The sequence below is a fragment of the Miscanthus floridulus genome, chromosome 3 (assembly GCF_019320115.1).
Source record: "Miscanthus floridulus cultivar M001 chromosome 3, ASM1932011v1, whole genome shotgun sequence".
Classification (NCBI taxonomy): domain Eukaryota; kingdom Viridiplantae; phylum Streptophyta; class Magnoliopsida; order Poales; family Poaceae; genus Miscanthus; species Miscanthus floridulus.
In genome coordinates, this window is record NC_089582.1 from 127,055,497 (window position 1) to 127,074,124 (window position 18,628).

An 18,628-nucleotide genomic window follows, 5' to 3' on the forward strand; every position below is an offset into this window, starting at 1 on the left:
GAGCACATTGGAAATGGAATGATCATTTGATATTGCCACTTTGCCCAATCCTTTAACCTTGCCCTTTGAATTATCTCCAAATGTTATTTTCTCTTGTCCATCTACCTCTTCATCTAGTGAGGTGAACATACGAGGATCACCGGTCATATGTTGAGTGCAACCACTATCAATAACCCAATGACTTCCACCGGTCTTGTAGTTCACCTACACACAAGAGATTCAAGCTTTAGGGATCCAAGCTTGTTGAGGGCCCTTCGCCTTCTCAACAAGTGACTTAGCCACCCAAATTTTCTTAGGCCTACTCTTGTTGGGGGGACCTAAGAACATGACTTTCATCTTTCCACTCGAATCTTTTCTAAGCATGTAGTGAGCATTGAAAGCAAAAGGTCTAGCATGCTTGGGCAAGGGTTGTGGTGGTGGAGTTTGACACTCATGAGCAAAGTGGCCTTCTTGTCCACACTCAAAACATCTCTTTGGCTTTGGCTTTGGCTTTGATTGTTGGTGTTGAGCTTGAGCCTTCTTCTTCTCTACACTTGCCATATATCCAATGCCACTTCTATCCATCTTCATGACGGTATTCATGAGTAGCTCACTTTGGAGATGCTTGCCTCTAGCAAACTTGCTCAATCCCATCTTGAGATGCTCTTTCTCCATCTTGAGCTTCTTATTCTCTTCCTTGAGAATATCATTGTTCTTCTCCTCCTTGAGTTTCTTGATTTCTTCTTTTAGCTTCTCATTCTCAAGGATCACCTCTTCATCATGATCAAGAGTTTCTAGCACAATGGTGTTGTGACTTTTCATCTCTTCAAGATCTTTCATGAGCTTTTCATTGTCACTCTTGAGCTTGACAAACTCATCATAGTCATTGCACTCAACCACTTGCTTGCCCTTGCTACTAGATCCATGCTCAATGCTTTCATCAATTAAATCATCACATGAGGTAGCTATATCAATCTTAACAACATGGTTAGTAGCATCATGTGGCTCATTTGGTAAGAATTCTTGTGCAATAATAAGGGTATCATAATTGATCTTTAGAGTTGTATATTCATCTTTTAGCTTATGGTGACTAGTGACAAGCTCATTGTGCGCCCACTCAAGTTTTTCATTTTTATCTTTAAGCTCTTTCTTAGAAGATTTGAGCTCCTTGAGTTTGGATGATATAGAATCATTTGTTTCTTTGAGCTCATCATTAGCCTTTTCTAATGTATCACACTTAGCTAAGAGTGAATCATTTTTAGCATCAAGTTTTTCATTTGTAGCTCTACTCTTTCTAATGATCTTTGTATATTTTCTTAGTATTTTGACAAGATCATCATATGTAGGTGAGTCATCATCATCGCTATCACTATCATCACTAGCATGTTCATCATCACTACTATCATCACTCTTAGTTACCTTGCGTTCACCTTTGGCCATAAGGCATAGGTGTGTAGAGGATGATGGCGATGGTGGTGGTGAAGATGCAAGATCAATGGCAATGGCGGCCACCTTTTCATCGTCACTCTCATCATCGGATGATCCACTTGATGAATCAATGTCCGTGAGCCAATCACCGACAATGTAGGCCTTGCCACTCTTCTTCTTCTTGTAGAAGTCCCTCTTTTTGCCATCTCTCTTCTTGTATGGCTTGTTCTTCTTCTTTTCATCTTCATCACTTGAATCATCTTTCTTGCCCTTGTTCTTGAACTTGTCTTTCTTGGGCTTTGTGCATTGATGAGCTAGATGGCCAAGTTCGCCACAATTGTAGCAATCCATCTCGGAGATTGGCTTTCTTCTTGAGCTTATGAAGAACTTCTTCTTCTTGCCATCAAACTTGATTCCACTCTTATTTAGCCTTTTTAGCATCTTGGTGGTCTTCTTCACCATGAGGGCAAGACTTTCTTCATCATCTTCATCACTTGAGCTCTCATACTCAAGTTTTGCTTTGCCCTTGTCTTGGCTAGCTTTGAATGCTAAGTCCTTCTCTTTCTTCTTTGTAGAGGATGAGCCGTCTTGTGGTGTGATGTGCATGTACATCTCATGAGCATTGATCTTTCCCAAGATTTGTGTCGGTGTAGCGGCGGAAAGATCACCTTGATGTAGCACGGTCACAATGTGCCCATATTTGTCAATGGGGAGGACACTCAAGATTCTTCTCACAACGTCGGATGGTGACATTTGAGTAAGTCCAAGCCCATTGACTTCCTCTACAAGAACATTTAATCGAGAATACATCTCATTAGCACTTTCTTTGGGAAACATCTCAAAAGAATTTAGCTTTTTAATCACAAGATGATAGCGTTCCTCACGCTCACTCTTGGTTCCCTCATGGAGCGCACAAACGTCCGACCATAGTGCATGGGCGTCTTTGTGGTTCCTTACACGATTGAACACCTCTTTGCAAAGGCCTCTAAAAATGGTGTTGCGAGCCTTTGCATTCCATTTTTCATAATTTACTTCATCGCCTTGAAGTTGGGCGGCATTCCTAGGTGCGGGGAACCCTTGGGAGGCGGCTCTAAGAATTCCAACATCTAGAGCTTCTAAGTATGCCTCCATGCGGATTTTCCAATATGGAAAATCATCTCCCTCAAAGATAGGAGGAGGACCATCCCCGTGAGACATCTTGCTCTAAGCGATTAAGCTTAAAAACGTGAGCACGAGGCTTTGATACCAATTGAAAGGATCAAGATGCCCAAGAGGGGGGGGGGTGAATTGGGCTAATTCGAAATTCTCTTGCAATAAACAAATCCTACGGATAGCCCAATTAACCCCTTGTGCCTAGAAAAGTGTTTCTATCAAACTAATGCACAACGAACTCACAACCTATATTTCGACCTTACTCTAGCAAGCAATTCTATGGATGTAGAACAAGTATTGAATTGCTCAAAGTAAATACTCAAAGTAAGTGCTCAAAGTAAATAGGGAGAGAAAGGAACGCGGCGATGTTTTGCCGAGGTATCGAAGAGTCGCCACTCTCCACTAGTCCTCGTTGGAGCACCCGCGCAAGGGTGTAGCTCCCCCTTGATCCGCGCAAGGATCAAGTGCTCTTTACGGGTTGATTCTTCGACACTCCGTCGCGGCGAATCCCCAAGGCCGCTCACAACTTTGAGTCGGGTCACCCACAAGCTCCGCCGGGTGAACACCAAACTCCCAATCACCACAAAGCCGTCTAGGTGATGGCGATCACCAAGAGTAACAAGCACGAACTCTCACTTGACCATGCGAAGCCTAATGAGACGATGGATGCACACTTTGCTACTCTTGATTTGCTAATGAGGCTACTCTCTTGGATTCTCAAATCACAAACACCTCACTAGGACCTTGCTCTTCTTGGCACTCACAAACGTGTTTCTCAGCTGTTGGAATGAGCAAAAGTTGCTCCACTCACGAGTGGAGCTTCTATTTATAAGGCAGCCTGAAAAACTATCCGTTATGAGCTTCTGCGGGATGACCGGACGCTCCGGTCGTGATGACCGGACGCTCCGGTCAGTTTTACCCGCGAACCAGTATTTAAAGAGTCGACCGGACGCTGGCAGGGTCCGGTCAGCACTGACCGGACGCGTCCGGTCGTATAAAACCCTTACTGGAACCTTACTGGACTCGACCGGACGCTGAACGCTCAGGGTCCGGTCGCACTGACCGGACGCGTCCGGTCGCACTTTCCCAAGTTTGGACCCTTACTGGAGTCGACCGGACGCTAGCTCTCAGCGTCCGGTCACACGACCCTCCAGCGTCCGGTCACAACAGACTTAACCACCTCAGTCAAACGAACTGACCGGACCCTGCGGCCAGCGTCCGGTCGCACCGGAGCCAGCGTCCGGTCAGTGTTTGACCCTCCATTCACTTCCAACTTTCGAACATATGTGAATGAGGTTTGCTCCAAAGGATCTTAGGCATTCATAGGAGCTACCTAGAGCTAGTTTTAACAAGTGTGCACCACACCTAACTCACTAGACTCAACTAGGTCAAGCTACTCGTTCATACCCCCCTTCATAGTACGGCCAAAGGAAAAACAAAGTCCTAAACTACTCTAAGTGTCTCTCCAACTCCAATCGACACTTAGAACTAGCTATCCTTAACCTTGTCGTTCATCCTTTGAAAACCGAAACGATTTCCATCGTAGGGGCATGACAACATCGATTGCCCAATCGATCTCCATTACCATGACCTAACTTAATTGCCTCTGCAAAACACACGTTAGTCATAGTAATCTTGTATTGACATTAATCACCGAAATCCAACTAGGGGCCTAGATGCTTTCAACATGGATTTTTTTTATCTCCTCCCTCTCTCTTTCTCACCGGTGACCACCGGCGTCGGCGTCGGCGATCGGCGAGCTCGCCCCGGCACCCACGCCGGCCATGGCAGTGGCGGTGGCGGCGGCGACGGATCTGTGATTTGTCCTTTCATAGAAAAAAATTGTGATTTGTGATCTGTGATCTGAGGAGGCTGGAGGCTGGAGGTAGAAGAAGAGTGGAGGCTGTTGAATCTTAATCCTATGGTGTAAAAAATTATGTGTTAAAACTGCATAAAACACGTGGTTATGTAGTAGACTGACTCTTTTTTTTTACATGCAAGGAAACAAAAAGAGATAAAACATTCCGTATAAAAGATGATAATTTGTTGGTATTATTGTGGCTAAAATATTTTTTATTGAAAAAACATTCCGTGTAATTATTGCTTTTAAAGACAGAGTTTATTACAAGTCAAAGTCCAGACGACAGCCTGGTATTGCGTCCTATGTTGTTTTGAGGTGGGGTTCAAAGTGGTTTCATCTTTTCTAGTTATAAAAATTTTGATCAAATATTGATAAGATTTTTAAACGATGAAAATTGTCTCTTGGTTTCTAAAAATCTTGAAAAAGAATCCTTGACATAGATTGAGACACGACAAATCCAAATGACATATTTTGAACTCATGAAAGTTTTGTTGGAAGCTTCAAAAGAATTAGATTTAGCTCTAGGGACATGAGAATAATATCCAAAAAAGGAAACATTACAAAACCTTATGATCCATCCATAAATGTGTTATTAAAATTTTACTCAACAAACATGCAAGATAAAACCATCATGAATATAACATTCATGAATGATGAATGCATTTATGGTGGTTTTCATCTTATGGTTTATTGTGGAAAGTTTCTAAAATGTGTTTATGCACCGATTTTTTTTTTGAAATTTTCATTTTTTGATGCCTTTCCTATTTTCCTTATAGCAAAATCTGTTTTTGGGAACTCCTAGAGATATTTCCATGATATCTAAATATTTCATTTGTAATTTTCATGTATCAATGAATTATCTAGGATTATTCTAGGATATTTATTTTTTGAAAAACTTTCATGGATTCAAAACCTTATCAGGTATTCGTCTAATTCTTTTAACTAAAAAAGTGTTGAAACTACCTTGAAAACCAGTGTGAGATAATTTAAACGGTTTTAAGAGTCGAGAGGTTAGAATGTTAGTTTTGAAGTTTGAGAAGAAAAGCAAACCACGGCGATATTTTAAGGAGGTAAAAAGAAAACTTTTTCCACGACATTTTAGTTTGACAACAATTGCACCGGCGACAGTGAAGTAACAGGACGTCTAGCCCAGTAGGCCACGCAAGGGATGCGTTGCTTGGGCTCACCCAGCTAGGCTCTCCCCCTCCAAACTAAAAAAAAATCCGCTTGGCTCAGCTCAACCGAACTCAGCCCAAGCCCAGTGAACTCTTAGAAGCTACTCCTACCTCGTGGGCTCCATCGCACAGATCGACCGCGAGATGCATCTACCCCGGGACCGACCCGGCTACGGTGTTTCCAGACATCGTCGTTTTATTTTATCTGCCATCGAAAAATGGAAGAGCTGAAGTTCTTTAAAAAAAGAAGGATGCAGCAGTTGCAGGAACCAGTGGTGCGCTAGGCAACCCGTGCAGCGTCATGCTTCGGTGTGCCACAAACAAATTGTTGATGGTGTATTGGTGTCCCCGTCTTCGCACGCACAAGGCATCGATCGGCTGGCACAACAAATTGGTCCAGCACACCGATCATGGAGGCATGTACGTTGCGTGGAGGCGAGGCGACCCCGTAACTCGAGTCCGGACTAACCTTTCAAAAAAAAAAAAAAAAAAAAACTCGAGTCCGGACTCCGGACGCGCGATCGCCGGACGGCTCAGACAAAAAGGGCAGCCGGACCCCATGCTCGCAAGTCGCAATGGCGATTCTTGTTTTGTGAGGCTTGCCGCATTGCCCTCGCATCGCTTTGGCAGTGGCAGCAAAAGCTTGTAGGAGTAGAGTTGCAATGGATGGACTTGTACCAGTGCAGTGCTTGCCTGCTTGTGGTGTTTAAATTCTAGAGTAAGGTTTAGTGATGTCATGTTGGGTGTCACATTGAGATCTCGTATAAGAGTGTTCGGATAGTAATAATCAAATAAATTACAGAAATCCTTAGTAATCAACGAAACAAATTTATTAAGCCTAATTAGTCCGTCATTAGCACATGTTACTATAGCACCACATTGTTAAATCATACACTAATTAGACTTAAAAATTTCGTCTTGCAAATTAGTCACAATTTATGCAATTAGTTATTTTTTAGTCTATATTTAATACTCTATGTATGTGTCTAAACATCCGATATGATAGAAAGTAAATTTTAAGGAGATGACCTAAACAAGGCCACTAAGGTGTCAAAAGCAGCTGTGCACAGTGCACTCCAACTCGGAATATGAACCTGTGTCCTTGTCTTGTTGTGCTTGTGCCTGCTACGCTACTGCTCCGGGCCTACCGCCTACGGGCTACGGCTAGCCTGCGCTCCCCGAGTCCCACCTATAGATGACCAACGGGCTAGGCTGGCCCGGCACGGCACGGGCCCGTGCCGGCACGACCCGATAGCCAACGGGTCGGCATGGCACGCCATGCCTCCCGGGCCATGCCTCACAGGGCCACGGGCCTGGCCTTCGGCCTAGGCACGGCCCTATGGGCCGATTTCTGTGCCGGGAAGGCCTGAGAAGCACGGCCATTTTTATAGGCCGTGCCAGCCCGAGGCCCACTGAGTGTCGACACAGAGACAGAGGAGGGAGGAGAGGGTAGGCTGGGTCGTTGGGACGCAGGGGTCGTGGAGGACCGACGGGGGCTCGAGGCCGGCCACCGCGTGGGTGCCTTTGGGGGAGGAGGGCGGCTGTCGGCGTGCTCGAGGTCGGCGCGTGCGCCGCGGCCGCGCGGGGAGGCGAGGAGGAGGTTGCCGCCGGGGCTGGGAGCGGCGGAGCTCCGGATCTCGGGGGCAGGAGCTACACAGGCGGCGCCCTCCCTCAAGCGATGGAGAGGAGATGAAGAGGGGGTGAGCGAGATGTAGAGGAGAGAAAACAAGGAAGGGAGGGAGTCGCTGGATCTGCCCGCCCACGCGCTCCTAGCCGTGCGCTGCCGAGGGAGAGTGAGGGAGGGAGGGAGGTCATCGTACCTACGCTGGATCTGAGCGGAGGAGGCACGGCAAGGGAGCCCACCGTACGCCGAGGCAGAGGGTGGGAGGGAGCCCGCCGTGCACTGAGGATGAGGGAGAAAGGGAGGCCACCGGATCTGAGTTGAAGGAGGGAGGGAGAGGGAGAGAGTTCCACACGGGGAGGGAGAGATGGAGGATGGGGGAGGGAGGGAGGGCGCCGCCGTGCACCGAGGATGAGGGAGAGAGGGAGGCCACCGGATCTGAGCTAAGGGAGGAAGGGAGAGGGAGAGGGAGAGACATCCGCATGGGGAGGGAGAGATGGAGGACGTAGGGCAGCCGTGGGAGGTGGCGGCGGCCATCGGTGTGCTCATCCCTGAGGCGGATCTGGCTAGAGGCGGCGGCCGCACACCCGCGCGTGGCAGGAGGAGGCAGGGGCTGCCCGCGGGAGGTGGCGGTGGACACCACCGAGGAGGATCCGGTCGTGTGCAGCAAGAGGAGATAGGGTTAGGGGGAGCCGGGGAGGTGAGCTGGGGGCGCAGGTGAAAGGGTCGAGATGGCGACTAGAGGGGGGTGAATAGTCCTTTTTAAAACTTAATCACGTTGACTAACCGAAACAAGTACAAAATTAAAACTATCGGTCTAGCCAAGACTACACCCCTCTATCTATGTTCACTAGCACCTTGCAAAGATACTAATCAAGCAATAAAGGTGTCGGGCTAGCTAGAGCTCTCCTAACCAATTCTAGAAGTAAGGTCACACAAACCTATGCCACTAGTACTCTAAGCAACCAGAGAGCTCCTACACATGCTAGTAAGCAAAAGCACAAAGCTAACTAAGCTCACTAGCAATGCTCAATAACAAGGCAACCAATGTTAAATTAGAGAGCGCAATTACTTAGCTACACAAACTAAGCAATGTGACTAACGAGGTTACACAAACCAAATTAGCCACGCAAGGGAGCTACTTCTATGCTACACAAGCAAGAAGGTAACTAGCAAGCTACATAAGCTAACTAATTACAAGAGCAACTACACAAGCTTAATATATATGAAAGTAAATACAAGCTTGTGTAACGGGGATACAAACCAACGGAAAGAACAAGGTTGACACGGTGATTTTTCTCCCGAGGTTCACGTGTTTACCAACATGCTAGTCCCCGTTGTGTCGACCGCTCACTTGGTGGTTCGGTGGCTAATTGGCATCACCTGCCAAGCCCGCACGTCGGACACCACAAGAACCTACCCCGAAAGTGAGGGTAGCTCAATGACACACTTTACTAAAATTGCTCTTCGCGGCTCCCGTGGGGCGAGCACAATGCCCCTCACAAAGCACTTCTTCGGAGCGCCGCACAAGCTTCTTGCGGGCTTCGACGGAGACCACCACCAAGCCGTCTAGGAGGTGGCAACCTCCAAGAGTAACAAGCACTACCGGCTTGCAACTCGATCACCTAGTGCCACTCGATGCAATCGCACTAGAATCGCCCACTCACACAATCGAATGATCACTATCAAGTATGTGTGAGATGGAGGGCTCCCAAACACTACTACACAAAGCCACCAAGGCTCTAGTGTGCTCTCCTTGTGGCCTAAGGCCGACCATAACTTCTATTTATAACCCCACGAACAAATAGAGCCATTACCCCTTCACTGGGCGTTTTTTGGGTTGACCGGACGCAGCACCGGACGCACCGATCATGCATACCGGACGTGTCCGGTCGCTATACCGGACGTGTCTGGTCGCTATACCGGACGTGTCCGGTAGCTACCTGACCGCCACGTGTTCGACCGTTGCCTCCAACGGCTCTCTGACACGATGACCGGACGCTCAGCACGAAATGACCGGAAGCTACACCGCTGCGTCCGGTCGAGTCCAGTAAGCCTCTAGGGCCGACCGAACGCGATAGTTAGAAACCGACTAGATGCTGAGCCTCAGTGTCCGATCGAGTACAGTAAGCATCCTCTGACGACCGGACACGTCCGGTCACACCGGACCGGACGCAGCCAGCGTCCGATCGACTATACTACCGAACACTGCGTTTCTGATTCACACCGGACACGTTCGGTGTGGCGACCGGACGTGTTCGATCGCTGAGTACGCCGCCAAATACTGGACGTGTCCGGTCACCATACCAGACGCGCCCGGTCACTTTGTAATCAGCACGACTCACTCGTTTTCATCACCAACTTCTTCTCCTTTGCAAATGTGCCAACACCACCAGGTGTACACCATCATGTGTATGTGTGTTAGCATTTTTACAATTATTTTTCAAAGGATTAGCCACTCAACTTGCCACGCCACTCGATCCTAGCGACGATGCAAAGTTAGATCACTCGAGTGGCACTAGATGACCGACATGCAAACAAGTTTGCCCCTCTTGATAGTACGGCCATCTATACTAAACCCGGTCATAAACTTCTCTACACACCCATGACCGGTGAAATGAAATATCCTAGGTTATACCTTTGCCTTGCGCATTCCATTCCATCTTCTCCTATGTCGATGCAACACATGCACCAACACGATTAACAATGATATGATCCACTTCATATCATCACGTGATCATATTGGTTCATCGATCTTGACTTCACTTGCTCTTCACCATTGCCATCGTCCATCGGCGCCAAGTCTTGCTCAAGCTTCACCGCCATGCGGTCCATCACTCCAAAGCCTTCGACTTGCTCTTCACGCTTGTAACCGGTCCATCAAGCCAAGTCTTGTCTTGATCTTCTCTACCTTGATCACATGACTCAATGTCATGTCTCATGTGCATTTAAGCTCCTTCATCATCACATGTGTGAGCTTTGCAACATCTCCAAGCCATTTTCACATTCATGGCATATGTTGCTCACACACATATACCTGTGGACTAATCACCTGTGTATCTTACCTAAACATAATTAGTCCACCTAGGTTGTCACTCAATTACCAAAACCACACAAGGACCTTTCAGCGGGGCGTGGCCGCGTGGGGTTGGCAGGCCGGGCCGTCAGCGGGCCTTCGGCTCCGGAGCGGGCCGTGTTGTGCCAGCCCACGTGCCTAGGGTAAAGCCCAGGCACGGCCTGCTCCTCCGAGACGTGCCAGCCCGGGCCTACTAGCCGTCAGGCTTGGGCCGGGCAAAAAAAAAAAACAGGCCTTGGACCGGGCCAACGGACTCGGGCTACATAGCCATATATAGTCCCACCAGTGACCAGTCTATGGCTGGCCACCTGGCCCGTGCGACATCTGGCTTGGCTGGCTGTGGTCTGTGGAAGTGGAACAACCAATTGACCAGAAGTCCGAAACCTGCTTTTTTTCGTTGGACTGTCGTGCCATGGAGAGAGCTCCCAGTCCCATATAAAGACAGCCAGAGGAAGGCTCCAAAAATGTCCACCGGTAGTATGGTTCAGTAGTGTTTCTTTCCCCATCCCATGACCCTTTTCTCCGTTGCCACTATGTACAGTGTTTGGCACAACCACAAGGGCCTACAGCTTGTTGCAATTTCCTGACTGTAGGTGAAAGCCTGCAGTAAAAGCATGGGATCTAACACGTGAAGTAACGCTTCACTTTAATTTTAAAGTGCAAAAGGATAGTAATTCTTCAAAAAATAATTGATAGTTAAAAGAACTCTATCTGAAAATCGACGACAGTTAAAAACAGGACTTCAGGAAAAAAACAAGTACTACTGGATTTGATAGCTTTTCACCTGGACCAAAACACTCATAGGAACACCAGAATCAAACATCACACAAGTTTACGGCGAGCTTGCATTTTCTATTTCTTCTTCTCTCTTGCTCCCACTTTCTCAAGTTACACAAGACGGACGCTTACCCTATATATCTTATTTTTTCCTTTTTTTATTTCTCTTGAAGACTTTCCACCACTTGTGCGGGCCCCATCAATTCATTTGAGTTTCATTCTTGCGAATTACTCTCCAGGCGGGATACTTAACTCGTTAGCTACAACACTGCACGGGTCGAGTCGTACAACACCTAGTATCCATCGTTTACGACTGGATTACTGGGCCTCTAATCCCATTTGCTCCCCTAGCTTTGGTCTCTCATTCAGAAGTAAGTGAAGGGGCAACAAAAAAAAAGCTCATTTCTTTCATTCAGGAATGGACACGGGACCAGAATGAAATGTGGGAATGCCCCCCTCTGTGTGGAATTCCCTTTCTTCGTTTTTTAGACTTAGGAAAAGCTGTTCTTTCTCAAGCTATACTCAGACCTTCTTCTCCATCAAACCGTGGATTTAGATTCTAGTAGCCTATGAATGAATTCCTTCAGATGTGTATGAGAAGGAAAGCGTCTCTCGGGACTCTTAGATAGTAACCAGCATAGTCTATGAATTAGTATTCACAAAAAAAACCAGGTCTCTACAGTATGGATTTGTGCTTGATCACCGGTACCAAGCAACACTCGACATGCCACTGTCAATCATTGTTTAAGTGAAACTATCTTAAATTTGATGAAAATTTTTATGCATACTTTAAAATATTTATGGTGTCTTCTTTCTTTATGATTAAAATATTTATGTCGATATGCTTACATTTAAAATAACTTTGACTACACAATTGCAAAAACACATAGTAATAGTAAAAACATAGGAATTTTGAAATAACTTCGACTACAAAATTGCAAAAAAAACATTGCAATAGTAAAAACATAGGAATTTTGCAAGAATGCAATTGCAAAACTGAGGATAGAAAACACTAGAAAACTCATAGGAATAGAAACCTAGGTGTATAATCTTCCATGGGCCGATGTGACGCTTGTCCTCTAGCTGCTTTTTTTTTTGTGTGTGCTAACTGTGATTTGGCTCGCTGCCTGCTCGGCTGTGCTGCGCTTATGTGCCGCTCTTCCACTCACGATTTACTCTAGAAGAGACAAAAAAGCTGCAGCTACAACAACACTTAGCGAGCCGAGTGAATGTTTTTTGTTTCTGTGTTTTTCCTATCAAATTGGTTGCTGTAGGAATGTTTCCTTCAAATTTACTATGTTTCAACACTACAAGCCTATTATAAAAAAACAACACTATGAGCCAAAAGAATGCTGGCCTTGTTATTAAAAAAACACTATGAATCCTTTTCCCATGAAATTCCTTGCGGCCTTTCCTTTTTTTTACTACGCAAACTTACTTCTACAGTTCTACTCCGTACTGTTCAAGCCCGCAACTAGCAAACATGCTATATAGGCCCTGCAGGAAGAACATAATTCCCCTGCCAAGTGCCAACGGTTCCACTCGGTCTCTTGTCTCACTCTCACTCGCTCTCTCTGCCCCGTTTGCCTGATCGAGCCGCGCTTCTGGGGGCGCATGGCGACGGATCCCACCTCGGCATCGGCGGCGGCGCTGCTGTCCTACGCGAAGGCGGTGGACGCCTGATTTTTTTTTTTATTTTTTAGCCTATTTTTTGAAAAAATTTCACAAATATACCTTGGAGTTAAGATTTTAAAATCTGGATCCTTATCTCGCCGCCATCGTTTCTGGCGCCGAGGTCTTGGGCTCGACGCGGACGTGGCGGTGACTTGACCGGCAGTTCGGCGTCAGGATCTATGGCGCCGATCTGCCTGTCAAGTTACCGCCACGTCTGCGTCGAGCCCAAGACCTCAGCGTTAGCAATGATGGAGTCGAGCTAAGAGTAAGATTTTGAAATCTTACCTCCGGAGACATATTTGTGAACAAAATTCAAAAAAGGGCAAAAAAAAAAAAATTTCGGGGTGGACGCGTACCGGAAGGCGGTGGCCACGGCGACCGCATACGCTGGCGCGCGGCATGACGCGGGAGCTCCTCCCCCAAGACCTGCGCGCGGCGGCCAGCTGGGCCGCGTCCCTCCTCCGCGCCCGCCTCGAGCCCCGCCCCGCCGAGCGCCGCACCCTCGTCATCAAGCGCGACCCGGAGTCGCACCACCACCACCCCTGCGACGGCGACGCGGCGCTCTACGTCGACGTGCGCGAGTACCTCGCCACCCGGATCGACCCTCGCTCCATGCGCCGTCTCTGCCTCAGCGGCGGCGTCTCCGGCTCAAGGAAGGTCCTCTTGATGGAGCCCGGCGACTCCATGATCGACAACTCCGAGGGCGTCGCGTTCACGTGGGCGTCCGTCGTTGGTGAAGGCCGGCGCGGGGCAGTGGCGGAGTCGCTGGAGCGCAGCTTCGACGCCGAGCACACGGACATGGCGCTGGGCAGGTATGTCCCGTTCATCACGGCGTCGGCGGAGGAGGCCCGGCGCCAGGACCGCTCGCCCCTCATCTACATGAACGAGGGCCCGGGGTGGAGCGGCATGAACCACCACCACCCTGCCACGTTCGACACGCTCGCCATGAACCCGGAGCTCAAGCAGTCCGTCATCGCCGACCTCGACCGGTTCCTGAAGCGGAGGGACTACTACCGGCGGATCGGCAAGGCGTGGAAGCGCGGGTACCTGCTCTACGGCCCGCCTGGCACAGGCAAGTCCAGTCTCGTCGCCGCCATGGCCAACTACCTCCACTTCAACCTCTACCACCTCGATCTCTCCGAGGTGAGTGGAAATGAGATGCTGCACGGCTTCTGAACCGCATGAGCAACAGGTCCATCCACGTCATCGAGGACATCTACTGCTGCTTCAGCGCCGCGTCGCGGGATGATGGCAAAGATCAGGCCGGCGACGACGTGGCGGATGATTCTGACGACGACGTGGGAAGGTACGCTACACAGCAACAAGACATGATTTTTATTCTTCACCGCAGTGTGCTCTGGCCTCTGAATTAGTTTCTGACCCTGAACTGCTAACTTGGGAGCTCGATCGGCTGCGCAGAAGATAACTCTGTCCGGGCTGCTCAACTTCATCGACGGGCTGTGGTCGACCGGCGGCGAGGAGCGCATCATCATCTTCACCACCAACTACAAGGACCGCCTCGACCGGGCGCTGCTCCGGCCAGGACGCATGGACATGCACGTCTACATGGGCTACTGCGCCCTCTGATGATCTCATCCTGCTGAGCTGCAGACTCTGGCACGTCGGGGCGACGGCTAGGCTGACTGGGTGCCTGAGGAGTGGCGTGTCTGATCCGCTGTGACAGGTTGTAAGCTGGGAACTCTGTGGTGGCACCTGTACTCATCCATCATGCCAGGGGGCTTATCCATCACAACTCTGCGAATGAGGAAGGTGATCCAGTGAGCATAGGGAAGCTGCCTGCGACCCTTGAATCCCTCAGCTATAGTATCCTCCATCTCAGAAAGAAGAGAGGTCCCAGATGTCAAACACTGTCATCTGCATGATGGCATTGAGAAGCCAGAGCTGTAAGCGAGTCAGGCCCTCCTGTATCCCAACCTGGGAAGCAGTGTCCTCCTGATGATGGCCTCTAGTATCCTCGCTGTAGGAGTCAAGTCACTGGGGTTCCTGCTCGACCCCTCACCAAATGGCTCCTTGAAGCAATGCCGCACTAAGTCTGTAGGGGGTACCAACCCTCCATGGGGGCGCCTGGGAGGTCCCTGCTGTCCATAGCAAACCTCATGCATCTTTATAGGTTGCTGTAGTCTCAGTATCTCCCTGGCTCTGCCACTAGTCACTCTGTGGTCTTTGCCATTGAAAGCAAAGTGAATGAATCTGTGATGAGGATCAACATAGAGCGAGGCATAAAACTGACGGACCCAAGAAGGTACAATATCCCTGTCCGTCCAATCAGATCTGACAGTCCTAGCAAATATGAACAAGTATTGCCGAATGCCCTCTCCGGCTGCTGCCACAATGGACTCTATCTGACAGACTCTCTGTGATCTGAACACTTGCCCCACTGTTAAGATATGCTTGTAGAAATCCTCATGCAGTGGCGTGTAGAACCCCTCAGCTGCTCTCCGTCATCCCTCCTCGGAGGAACCAGATCTCAAACTCAACAAACCGTAGCTGCTGAACCTGCCTGGCTGTAGCGGCTCTCAAGTCGAGGTGTACCACTGGAGGCGGACCCTCTGTTCTGGGCGGGGGACGTGAACCCCTGCGCCGTGTAACTGGCCTCGGTGGAACTGCAGCACTGGTACGACTCGAGCGGCGTAGCTGAGGTGCCGGCTCGGTCTCCTGACTCTCCTGAGTCTCCTGGGCTGGCTGAGGCTCTGCTGGTGGGGGCTGCTGCTGTGCTGACGGACCCTCCTCAATGGCAACCCGTCGTCCTGCCAACGTGGCAGTCCCAGCTGGACTACCATGACGACGCTCAGCCTCCTCATCGCAGCTCTGAGTGCGGGTGAAACTGGCTGATCTGCAATAACAACTCCGCTGTGGTACCACCTCTCTCTGCACGCTCTGCGGCCTCTGCAACAGCTGCTGGCTCCTCGCTGTCTCGGCGTCGGGGTACTTGCCGCTTCTTGGATGTTACTTGCTTGGTTGACTGCCCTTGGATCCGGCTGGCTGACGAGGCGGGGGCCTCCGATCATCATCGCCTGGGCCACCACCAACATTCTTGGTGCGAGCCATCTGAGCTGACAAGATGGTGAACTGCCGCTGATGAAGATCAACTGTCAATACTGCTGCTTTCGAGGCTTGGCCTCGATCCTTACTCGCGAGCTTGGCTCCGAGTTTGCTGCCAACTGCCAGACGAAAACACAACGGAACCGACTCGCTGCACGATGGAATAGATGGATATACAAATAAATACAATATATCTAATAGATGCGAAATCCTAATAGAGAAAGCAATGTAGATGCGATATTGAATCGAGTGGCTTTCTACCTGACGATCAGCAATCCGAGAATAGGTAAGATGTCACGTGGGGGATCTCGGAACCGGCTAGGGTTAGGTCAAAAGCCCTGAATGCAATGGGGAACTGTGAGTTGGGAATTTGATCTAGGTCACAATTGGAGATCAAATTGAGACACAAGATTTCCATACCAATCACTGGGAGAATAGGGCAAGAACACTTGGCGAAGACCGGCAGCCTTGGCACGATTGACCGGCGAGCTTTGGTCGAGAGGAGGCCGGCGAGGAGCTGAAGCAGACGAGGTGGCGCAGGCGGTGCTCGAGATGAAGCTGGCGCAGGGCTCGGAAGCGCTTCGGGCTCGGGTCTTGCATCGGCGCGGCTCGGCTAGGGCAACTGCTGCAGCGGGCGCGAGGTGAGGCGCAGGAGGCCGGCGGCGGCGGCGAGGCAGCGGCGTTGTGGCGCGCGGCTGGGCGGCGTGGCGCGCGAAGGCTGCGGCAGTCAGTCGTGGCTGGGTAACGGCGGCGCGGGCGCGAGGTGACGGGTTAGGTTGGGAAGAAACCCTTGAAGGTCCGTTAATATAATCCCCCGAACCGTGACGAGAAGGAAATCGAAATAGAGACTTGAAGTCCGCGAGATCCACTGACCGGACGCTCCGGTGGTACGACCGGACGCTACAAACCCGCGTCCGGTCGATCCAGAGAGGTCCAAAATCCTCTGGAATCGACCGGACGCGTCCGGTGGTTCTTGACCGGACGCAGGCAGGGTCCGGTCAGTACAACTTTGTCATCCTCCGATCGACCGGGACGCTGAAACCCTTCCTGACCGGACGCACAGACGCAGCGTCCGGTCACTCCTTCAACAGCAGTTCACCTCCTGTGAACTGACCGGACGCTGGACAGCAGCGTCCGGTGCAGCGTCCGGTGCACCTTTTCCAGCAATTCTTCAACATACCTTCGCGCTACCTGTTCCCAATCAAGTCCCAACTTGAATAAGATCCAAATAAACACCAATTGGGACTGATGTGAGTGACCTCTCTCAAACCCTCATATTTTCAAAATATTTTGCCTTAGGCTATAATTCTTTTAAGAAAATAGGCAACAAGAGGGCAAATGGAACAAAATGACAAAACAACATTCATGCATATGTAATACTTGTAAGTGAATCTAGTTGCTTGTCAAGTTTGATCCAAGGTTAAGCTTCTTCACACGCTTTTCGGCGGTTATCTTAACCATGTTAGACAAGCCCTATATGCATTGCCACAAATTAAACATGTTGTATTTTACAATGAATGCAAGGGACAACGCAAGCTCAATTTTTGTGAAGTTACTAAAATCAAGTACATTGAGCTCGTTCCGCAATCTACAAAATGTAGCTTCATCTAGCGGTTTAGTGAAGATATCCGCTAATTGATCTTCGGATCTTACACCTTCTAGTGATATATCATTTTTAGCTACATGATCTCTTAGAAAGTGATGGCGGATATCTATATGCTTGGTGCGAGAGTGTTGAACCGGATTATTTGCAAGTTTTACCGCACTTTCATTGTCGCACAAAAGAGGTACTTTCTCTAGAACTACTCCATAGTCTAGTAAAGTTTGTTTCATGTATAATATTTGTGCACAACAAGCACCCGCGGCAATGTATTCCGCTTCGGCGGTGGACAAAGCCACACTATTTTGTTTCTTGGAGGACCAAGACACAAGTGATCTACCAAGCAAATGGCACCCTCCGGATGTGCTCTTTCTATCAACTTTGCATCCGGCGTAATCCGAATCGGAATAGCCAATTAATTCAAATAAAGCTCCTTTGGGATACCAAAGGCCAATGCTTGGTGTGTGCTTAAGATACCTAAGGATTCTTTTTACGGCAATTAAATGTGTTTCCTTAGGACTAGCTTGAAATCTAGCACACATACACACACTAAACATGATGTCGGGCCTAGATGCGGTTAAATATAACAAGCTACCAATCATAGAACGGTAGAGAGTTTGATCAACCGAGTTACCTCCCTCATCTAGGTCGAGATGTCCATTTGTAGGCATTGGAGTCTTGATTGGCTTACATTCATCCATCTTGAATCTCTTGAGAAGATCTTTTGTGTATTTCTCTTGAGAGATGAAGATGCCTTCTTTCATTTGCTTGACTTGAAAACCAAGAAAGAATGTAAGCTCACCAATCATTGACATCTCGAACTCCTTAGACATCAATTCACCAAATTCTTTGCATGAGTCTTCATTTGATGATCCAAAGATGATATCATCAACATATACTTGACAAATGAAGATATGCTCATCAAGCTTCTTGGTGAATAGTGTGGTGTCGACCTTCCCAATGGTGAATCCCTTCTTAATAAGGAAATCCCGAAGGCGCTCATACCAAGCTCTTGGGGCTTGCTTAAGCCCATATAGTGCCTTGGACAACCTATAAACATGATTAGGATATCTAGGGTCTTCAAACCCGGGAGGTTGATCAACATAGACTAGTTCATTAATAAAGCCATTTAAGAATGCACTTTTCACATCCATTTGATATAGTTTCATTTCATGGTGTGATGCATATGCAAGAAGGATACGGATGGCTTCTAATCTTGCAA

At 48.8% G+C, this 18,628-nt stretch overlaps 1 pseudogene; it reads left to right on the top strand.

The window, feature by feature from the left end:
- The first annotated feature begins 12,922 nt into the window (after positions 1-12,922).
- On the top strand, positions 12,923-14,330 carry LOC136544385 (AAA-ATPase At5g17760-like; annotated as a pseudogene).
- Positions 14,331-18,628: the final 4,298 nt, after the last annotated feature.